We start from the raw sequence: 9,784 nt of genomic DNA, 5'->3' as shown, positions 1-9,784 counted from the left end.
ATTTGAACTGGGATACTTATCCACGTAAAGCATATGAACTCCTGCCTAGGAAGTGAACTGGATTCACACCAATTTGCCTACCATCATAACAGGTCAACAGCAGATGTCATTTCATTGGCTCCTCCCTCAGCCCTGAAACACCTGGGCGTTGAAGTTGCATACATTGAGACACTCTTCATTGACTACTGCTCAGCATGCAACACTATCATCCCCTTGAAACTCATCACTTATCTCCATGACCTGGGCCTCACTACCTCCCTGTGCAACTGAATCCTCAACTTCCTCACTTGCAGACCCCAGTTAGCACAGGGTGGCACCAACATCTCCTCAACACTCACCATGAGCACAGATACACCACATGGCTATGTCCCTAGTCCCTGTCCAATGCTGTATTTAAGATTTCTGACAAAACTACTGTTGTTGGCTGTATCAAAGGTGGTGATGAAGTGCACATAAGGAGAAGACTGAAAGTCTGGTTGAGTGGTACTACAGCAGCAACTTCTCATTGAACATCAGTAAAATCAAAGAGCTGATTATCAACAACTGGAGGAAGGAGCCAGAGGCCCATAAGTCAGTCCTCATCAGGGGATTGGAGGTGGAGGGGGTCAGTAGTTCCTTGGCATTATCATATTAGAGGATCTGTCCTGTGACTAGCACGGAATTTCAATCACAAAGAAAGCACAACTGAGCATCTACTTTCTTAGAAGTTTATGTAGAATTGGCATGCCACCAAAATCTTTGACAAATGCCCAGTGGAGAGTATCCTAATTGTCAAAATCTTCGACAAATGCCCGGTGGAGAGTATCCTAATTGGTTGCATCGTGGCCTGGTATGGGAACATCAATGCCCAGGAACAAAAATATCTTCAGAAAGCAATAGATACGGCCCAGTCCATCACAGACAAAGCCCTCCCAACCACCGAGCACCCTTGCATGGAGCACTGCCACAAGAAAGCAACATCCATCATCAAGGAGTCTTGCCGTTCAGGCTGTGCTCTCTTCTTACTACAACCATCGGACAGAAACCTTAGATGCCACAGCACCAGTTTCGGGAAAAGTTATTACCCCACAGCCATCAGGCTCCTGAACCGACGTGGATAACTTCACTCATCACAACTCAACCTACAGATTCTCTTTCAATTACTTTTTACAATATATGTTCTCAGTATTTTTTTTAAATTTGCACAATTTGTCTTCTTTTGCACTTTGGTTTTTATCATTTTTGTTTAAGCATAACTTTTCATAAATTCTACTGTATTTCCTTTATTTCCTGTAAACGCCTGACTGAAAATGATTCTCAACACAGTAAATGGTAACATGTAAGTTTTGTGATAATAAATTTTATTTTGACTTTAATGCTGATGTTTAAGTGCAGTTAGCCTATTCTCTTTATCAATTTTGTTTTCTCCTTCCTTTGCTGAGGTTTCAACAATGCTTTCCTCCTTGTTAAGACTGATGTAAAGTACTCATTTAGTATCATCACCATGTCCTCTACCTTCTTGACTGAATTTCCTTTTTGTTCACTGACTGATTTTATCTCTTCTCTTACAACCCTGTTATGTTTTCTGCCAATCTTTCCTCATACTCACTGCTTATTTCTTTTTATCAATTCCCCTTTCAACTTTCTGTAATCAGCCTGATACTCACTTGTGTTAACAACCTGTCAGCTGCTCTGTTTTGTTCTCGATCACGGTTTTGCCTGTTAAGTTTTGATTCTATACACGCCCAGCTAAAGTCAGCCCTTCTCCAATCGACTGTTCTTTCTCTGAGGGAATTTATACCCTTTACCACCTGAAACCCTTCCTCCTAATGCATCTGAGAATCTGAAGCCCTGTTTCCTAACCCAACTGTACAGCCACTCTTGTGATGTCCTCACATTTATGTGTTCACTGACAGTAATCCAGACATTAAGAGCTTGCTTTTTCCTTTCCTGATTCTTTGAAATCTGCCATTGCATTGACACCAGTTTGACTTCCAGCTTTTCCCCATCCCTATCCAGAGCTTTCTGCCGGCATTCAGTGATATCCTTAGTGCATATACCATAGAGGTGAGGTTCCGTTCTAAAAACATCTGCCTCCATTGAAATGCCTGTTTGCCCCTTAACTGTTGGCTCATCTGTTTGTTCTACTCCCATCCTTTGTTGTTATGAAATTTACTGTTTTGCAGCAGCAGTATAGTGTGATACATAATATATTGAGGTAGTGTTCATGGGTTGATTGGTCATTCGGAAATCTGATGGTGGTGGGGAAGAATTTGTTCCTGAAACATTGAGCGAGAGTCTCTAGGCTCCAGTACCTTGTCCCCAGTGGTATCAATGAGAAGGGAGTGTGTCCTGGCTGATGGGAGCTTTTAATTATGGATGCCACCTAACTGAGGCGTCAACTTTTAAAGGGGTTCTTGATTGCTGAGGAGGCCGATGCCCATGATGGATATGGTTGAGTTTACAATTTTCTGCAGCTTTTTCTGATCCTGTGCACTGTCCCCTCCATACCAGACGGTGATGCAACCAGTTTCAATGCTCCCCACAGTACACCAGTAGAGATCTGTGATAATCTTTGGTAACATACCAAGTCCCCTCAAACTCCTAATGAAATATAGATGTAGCTGTGTCTCCTTTGCAATTGCATCAATATGTTGTGCCTAGGATAAATCCCAAGAGATATTGACACCCAGAGATTTGAAATTACTCATTGTTTTCACTGCTGATCCCTCCATGAGGATTGCTGTGTGTTCCGTTCACTTATTTTCCTGAAGTCTACAATCAATTCCTTAGTCTTACTGATATTGAATGCAAGGTTGTTGTTGCAACACCACCCTACCAGCTGATCTATCTCACTCCTGTGTGCCTCCTCGTCACCATCTGAAATTCTGCCCACAACAGTTGTATCACTGGCAAATATATAGATAATGTTTCTGCAGCGTCTAGCCGCACAGCAGTGACAGTAAAGCAGTGGACTAGCACACAACCTTGAGGAGCACCAGTGTTGATTGTCAGTGAGAAGCACAAGTTATTTACAATCCATACTGACTGTGGTCTCCCAGTGAGGAAGTCAAGGTCCAGATGCAGAGAGAGATACAGAGGCCCAAATTTTGGAGCTTATTGATTAGAAATGAGGGTATGATTGCATTGAACACTGAACTGTAATCAATAAACAGCAGCCTGACATAGGTATTACTACTGTCCAGGTGATCCATCGCTGAGGGGAGAGCCAGTAAGGTTGCACCTACTGTAGACATATTGTGGTGGTGGGCAAATTGCAGCGGGTCCAGGACCTTGGTTTGGTAGAAGTTAATTCAAGCAGTGACAAACCTCTCAAAGTACTTCATAACAACTGGGTGATCATCTTTGAGGCAGCCCTCCCTATCTAATGGTATTTTAATTATATTTAATAAGATAGTTTCTACTGCTTTCTTGGGCAGAGAATTCCACAGATTCATGACCCTGGATAAAGCAGCTTTTCCTCATCTCTGTTCTAAATCTATTTTCCTGGATCTGAAGGCTATGTCCCCTAGATCTAGTCTCATATACCAGTAGAAACAATGTTCTTGCCCCTATCTTACTTTTCTCTTTCATAATTTTCTACGGGTCTATAAGATCCCCTCTCATTCTTCTGAATTTCAAGCTCCAGGCGACTCAATTTCTTCTCATAGTCTAAACTCTTTATCTCCAGAATCAACCTGCTGGACATCCTTTCCACCACTCTGAAACTAGTATATCTTCCCTCAAGTACGCAGAACAGACCTGAACGCATTACTCTAGGTGCAGCCCAACCAGTATGTTCTATTTTTTCCAGTATGCTCTTAAATACAGTCCCTCTGGCAGATGAAGGCAAACATTCCTTTCGCCTTCACGATAACCTGGTGCATGTGCCAACCAACCTTTTGCAATTAGTACCTCCAGTATTTTGTGTATTGCTCGAGATTTCCAGCATCTGCAGAATCTCTTCTCCAGAGCTGAGTTCTTCCATTTGATGACAGTTCCTGCAGCTGCATCCTGAGTAGGGTCCAGGATGGATTGTATTGTTCACATGTGGATCAGGATGTCCATTCCAGGGCTCTGTGATGTCCTGCCATACCCCTATTGACTAGATGCAAATACCTATAATACTATTGATATCAAAGGATTCACTCTTTAACGTGTCCTTAAATAATGTTTTTAATTCCCCAGCTCTTTGTTTTATCCAAGTGCTCTTTCAGTCCTTTGTTCCATAACTCCTTTTTAATCAGCACTTTTTCCCCTTGTTCCAGTTTTGGAATGGATCTTACAAACAGTAGCATTCACATGCATTTGCTGTTCTTTAAGGTGGAGACAAAAGAACTGGTTTGTGCTGTGAAGTACCTTGGATAGGTAACTGCATTGCATTTAGTAAATGGTGAAGGGAGTGAGCTTTTAAATTGGTGAATGGCTGCCAATCAATGCTTTATCTCGAGTTTCAGCTTGAACTACATGTTTATTGTTTCAGCTACCCTCATCCAGGCCAAGTTCAAAGTAAATGTATTATTGTGACAGAACAGGTTGGCAATGCTGATTCTCTCAATAACCTTGCCCCATTGCCCAGTTACCCATTCATCCTCATTCTGTCCCTGGTCTAGTTTTCCCAGTAGTCCACACACTTTGCCCTCCCGATCTGCAGTTCTTGGTAGTTCACCATTTACCCACCCCAACAGTAAAACAATCATTAGCTTAGCTAATCAAACCAATCCCTTCAATTAACATGCTCTACTGGCTTATAACTCATAAAAATAAGGATTCTAGACACAGGCATTCCAAACAATTTCATTTATTTTCACTCACACGTTACATTGATTTGTAGACAATAGAACAGCCCTGAAAGACCTGAGGGACAGTTTGGGGTGTCCTAAAATAATGCCTGTATTAGTGGGAGCAGGGACCCTACACCCTACACCCTACACAGGCAGATTTAAACCACATTTTGGCTTTGCTGAGAGGTGTGCAGTTTGGATTTGACAGTCGATGAATATTGGAAAGTTAATGACAAATTGTGTCGTGGAGAAAGCCCCTGTACATTTGTAAATTTTTGTACATGTTTGCTTTCATTTGTCTATTTTTCTTCACAACTTTTGGGCAGCTTTTGCTCTTCTTTCACCTGGCACGAAATAAAACCCCTTTGCACTAACGTGCTGTTGCGACTTTCCATCTGGTTTTTTTTCCAACTCCCGACCCTCGTCGGGCACGCTTACCCACGTTGAAAGCGAGGTGTGACAATTATCAAAGTATCTATAGGTCACAATATATTACCCAAGATTCATTTTCTTGAAGGCATTCACATTAGAGCAAAGAAATACAATAGAATCAATGAAAAACTACAAATAAGCAAATTTGCTGAAGAAGACTAGCTATGCAAATAGTCATAATAAATGAATATAACACGTTCATGGCCCTTTGCTGCTATAGTCCATCCACTTCCAGTTTCAGTGTGTTGTGCATTCAGAAATGCTCTTCTACACACCACTATTGTAACATGTGGTTATCTGAGTTCTCGTCACTTTCCTGTCAACTGGAACCAGTCTGGCCATTCTTCTCCAACCTCTCTCACTAACGAGGCATTTTTTGCCCACAGAACTGCCACTCAATGGATGTTTTTGTTTTTTGCACCATTTTCTGTAAACTCCAGAGACTGTTGTGTGGGAAAACAGCAGGATATCAGCAGTTTGAGATACTCAAACCACCCCATCTAGCACCAACAACCATCCCACAGTCAAAGTCACTTAGATCACATTTCTTCCCCATTCTGGTTTCTAGTTTAAACAGTAACTGAACCTTTTCACCGTGTCTGCATGCTTTTAAGCATTGAGTTGCTACCACATGATTGGCTGATTATATATTTTTATTAACGAACAGGTGTACAGGTGTGTCTAATAAAATGGCCTCTAAACGTATGTCACCATATATTACACTGAGATTCATTTTCTTGCAGGCATTCACAGTAGAACAAAGAAACACCATAGAATTAGTGAAAAACTACACACAATGACTGACAAACAACGAAGGTGCAAAAGAAGGTAAACTGCACAAATGCAAAAATAAATTAATAAATAGGTAAATAAATAATACTGAGAGCATGAGTTGTAGAGTCCTTGAAAGTGAGACCATAGGTTGTGGAATCAGTTCAGAGTTGTAGAGAGTGAAATTATCCACACTGGTTCAGTAGTCTGATGGTTGAAGAATAATAACTGCCCCTGAACCTGGTCTTGTGGGATCTAAGGCTTCTGTTCCTTTTTCCGCTTGGCAGGAGAGTACTCCACCATATTCCTGACCTATGCTCTGGATATTCTAGAAAGGCTTTGTAGTGTCAATGAGGTGAGTCACTGGCAGTTTGATGCCCAACCTGTACTTGTGGCCACTGTATTTCTTCAGCCAATTGAGTCTCTAGTTAAAGCTGATTGCACCCCCATGTTATTGATGGTGGAAGACTTGGCAACGCCCATGCCCTTAAAATCAAGAGTCTTTGTGTTTGAAGGAAGCACTTGCTTATGTATCATTGTGGAATTTGTAATGTTCCAGCTATTTTGAAAATTGTCTTGGTTCACATCTGTCTGTGACTTGCTGCGGCCACGTCTAAGTTTTATGGAAGTTAACTCAAGACCCTGAATGTGTGACCATAAATTATGAGATGCCCATCTACCCAATGAAGTCACAGTACCTTCAGGTCCAAATGAAGTCACTTTCACTAGTCTTACAGTGTGAACCAGAGTGCTGTACACACTAATGCAAGATGCAAGCAACACATAATTCCTGCTCAGGCCAAAGGTGCATTTCAAATAGTACTGTTAACACAGAGACTGAATCTTTATCTGTTTATACTACTAAGATAATAAACAAACACATCCTATGAAAATCCTACTGTTTTTTAAAAGTCATACACTAAGGTTATTTTAAAGCATTTGCCATAAATCCAAGTCCAGATAGTGTGGATTGTCCAGTATCTGGTTGGTATTACAATGATTGCATTCTCAGATAAGTCAGTTCTGACATTGGCATCTGTTTTTACAATGCCCGACCTCAGACTCCTCTGCATCCACATCGTAACACACAAACTAAGCCCATCATATCCCTGGATTGGAGCAATGATCTGCAGCACGCCAGTGGGTGTATATCAGGAAAAGAGGTGTTACTACGATGTGTAAAAAAAGCTTTACACAGCTGAAACAGTTTGCTCCCACAGAAATAAATACGCCTGCTGACATTTGCAAATTACTGCGATTAACAGCAGGCTCAAGAGACCAAGTGACCTACTCTTGCTTTTATTTGTAATGTACTTATATGGCGGTGGAATAGCCTGTGCTTTTTTTTACTTCTTACCTTAAAATGGATAAAGCCAATATTGATGATTTCTAGTTGTGAAAATTCAGGAGAATACAGAGAAACGACCACGGAAATCAGCTGGTCTAAGTATGTGTAGATAATCCCTCACTCCAGCTGCTCAAACCACAGGATCCCAGACAGTTAATGATTTCTTATTTAGTCTTAAACAGTAATCTTTACTTAACAGGCAGATTTGTCTTTTCACTCCATTACAGTTCCATTATGTGTTTATTTCCCCAGTATTTACTACATAGGTGGATTTAATGCTAGGAAATATTACGTGGCTTCAAATTAAGAATTATTTACATAAAAATCCATAACTTCAGACAATATATAAAGTAGGAACTTAAATATGTGACTCTCACCATCATTGGAAACACTAAAAATGTTGCTCTCTTGTTTATTTTTAAAATAAATCTCTTTATAGGAGCAGATTAAACATTCAGCATTGCAAGGAAATGACTAATCATGCATTTCTAATAGATTTGGTCATTAAAAGGAGATATATAATGATATTTCACTTTCTCCTCCCATACTATATCAAATAAATCGTGACTATTAAATTCAGCCACAGTGGAGATGTTTGGGAAAATCCCTGTCAATCATTACTGTAAGTAACTTGAATCAATGTTACTCACTTTGTATCATGATTATCCTCCACTCCTACAGATCCATGTTAAGTGGACTCTGTGAATAAAGTTTTTTTCTGCTTTTATTACTTAATCTGCTTGCTACAAAATACAATTGCCAGTTGTCACTGAACTACACAATTATGGATTTTGATCTTAGTGGAACTTAGGAAATGCACATTAGGATGGACTTCAACACTATTTGTTATCATTAAAAAGCCAGTTAAAACTATTTCTGGGCCTTTCACTCTCCATGGAGAAACCAAGTTGCCCCTTTTTTCCTATCTTTGCTGATACTTCATTAGAAGGGGTGCTGAGGAGGGAGTACCATATTGCGGGAGGGGCAGAGAGGAGGGAGCACCACCCTGCAGAGGGGCGGAGAAGAAAGAGTGCCGTGCTGCAGGAGGGGAGGCAAAGAGTGAGCACCTCGCTGTGGGAGGGGTGGTGAGTAGGGTCTGGTGTCCATTGAATCCGTAGTCTGCTGAGCACCATTATTAACTTTGATGTAATTTTGTCTAAGAGTTCAGCAGTGCTGTATTCACAGATCTTTGGACAACTGAATCCCTGACTAAAAACTTTGAAACACTATCTAAGAATTTAGAGCTAGCACCATTATTGGGAGCCAGCATAGCCGCTGCCTCTCTGCATGTCTTGGGAGAGACCATATAAAATAAGTAAATAATATATAAGTATAATTTACTTATATCTATATACATATTCAAACACACACACACACACACACACACACACACACACACACACACACACACACACACACACACACACACACACACACACACACACACACACACACACACACACACACACACACACACACAGTTAAGGCGTTCGTCTAGTGAGCTGAAGGTCACTAGTTCAAGCCTTGGCTGAGGCTGCGTGTGTGTCCTTGAGCAAAGCACTTAACCACACATTGCTCTGCGACGACACTGGTGCCAAGCTGTATGGGTCCTAATACCCTTCCCTTGGACAACATCGGTGACGTGGTGAGGGGAGACTTGCAGCTTGGGCAACTGCCGGTCTCCCATATAACCCTGCCCAGGGTTGTGCCCTGGAAACTTTCCAAGGCACAAATACATGGTCTATCGAGACTAACGGAGGCCTACACACATATATACCCACATACACAGAGTACGTACATATACTTTTTGTAACTTATAGTATTTTATGTATTGCACTGTGCTACTGCCACAAACAACAAATTTTGCAACATATGTCGATGATAACAAGCCTGATTCTGATTCAGATATTAAGTTTTGATTGTCTATATTCCAGAGGGAATTTGATGACAAAGTATTGTGCTTCGAGTTACAGCAGAGCAAGTGTAGATGCAGGCTAACAGCTTCTCCCCTCGATACAAAGTCAGCCAAAGGAGCAGTTGAGCAGCATCACCAACAGCAACTTTGGTTATTAACACAGTGCCTTTGTGCAGTCAGATTGGATTATTTATGTGAAACATTTTTTAGATAGTCATTAATAGCTACTCCAGGAATTTCAAAACTAATTGTTTGCTTTGTTGTGCTAATATTATTTGTGTCTAGATGTTGGATTGTAAGTATATGTGCTACATGACTATATTACTGTATTTTGCACGCTGGTCTGGGAGGAACAATGTTTCATTTTGCTGTATACATGTGTATGGTAGAATGATAACAGACTTGAACTTGACTTGAATATTTAATCCCTGATTAAACATGCATTTGCTTTCCACACCCTACACCAAGATCTTCATTAGCTTCTTTCTTGTTAAGTTTCCAAAACCTTTTTGAATGGATTCCACAAGTGGACTATAATGAGGCTTTGCTCTCTAA

The 9,784-nt window shown here is 40.8% G+C and overlaps 1 long non-coding RNA gene across 2 annotated transcripts in view; it reads right to left on the bottom strand.

The window, feature by feature from the left end:
* LOC140717182 (uncharacterized) overlaps positions 1-7,433 on the bottom strand; it is a 42,668-nt gene extending 35,235 nt beyond the window's left edge. For both annotated transcript variants that reach the window (XR_012096481.1, XR_012096482.1), the window contains exon 1: positions 7,324-7,433. This is a non-coding gene — a long non-coding RNA (uncharacterized lncRNA). The remainder of the gene's footprint in view (positions 1-7,323) is intronic.
* Positions 7,434-9,784: the final 2,351 nt, after the last annotated feature.

Source organism: Hemitrygon akajei, chromosome 27, assembly GCF_048418815.1.
Source record: "Hemitrygon akajei chromosome 27, sHemAka1.3, whole genome shotgun sequence".
NCBI lineage: Eukaryota > Metazoa > Chordata > Chondrichthyes > Myliobatiformes > Dasyatidae > Hemitrygon > Hemitrygon akajei.
The sequence above is the reverse complement of the archived record's forward strand: the minus strand, read 5'-3'. Positions and strand labels throughout refer to the sequence as shown.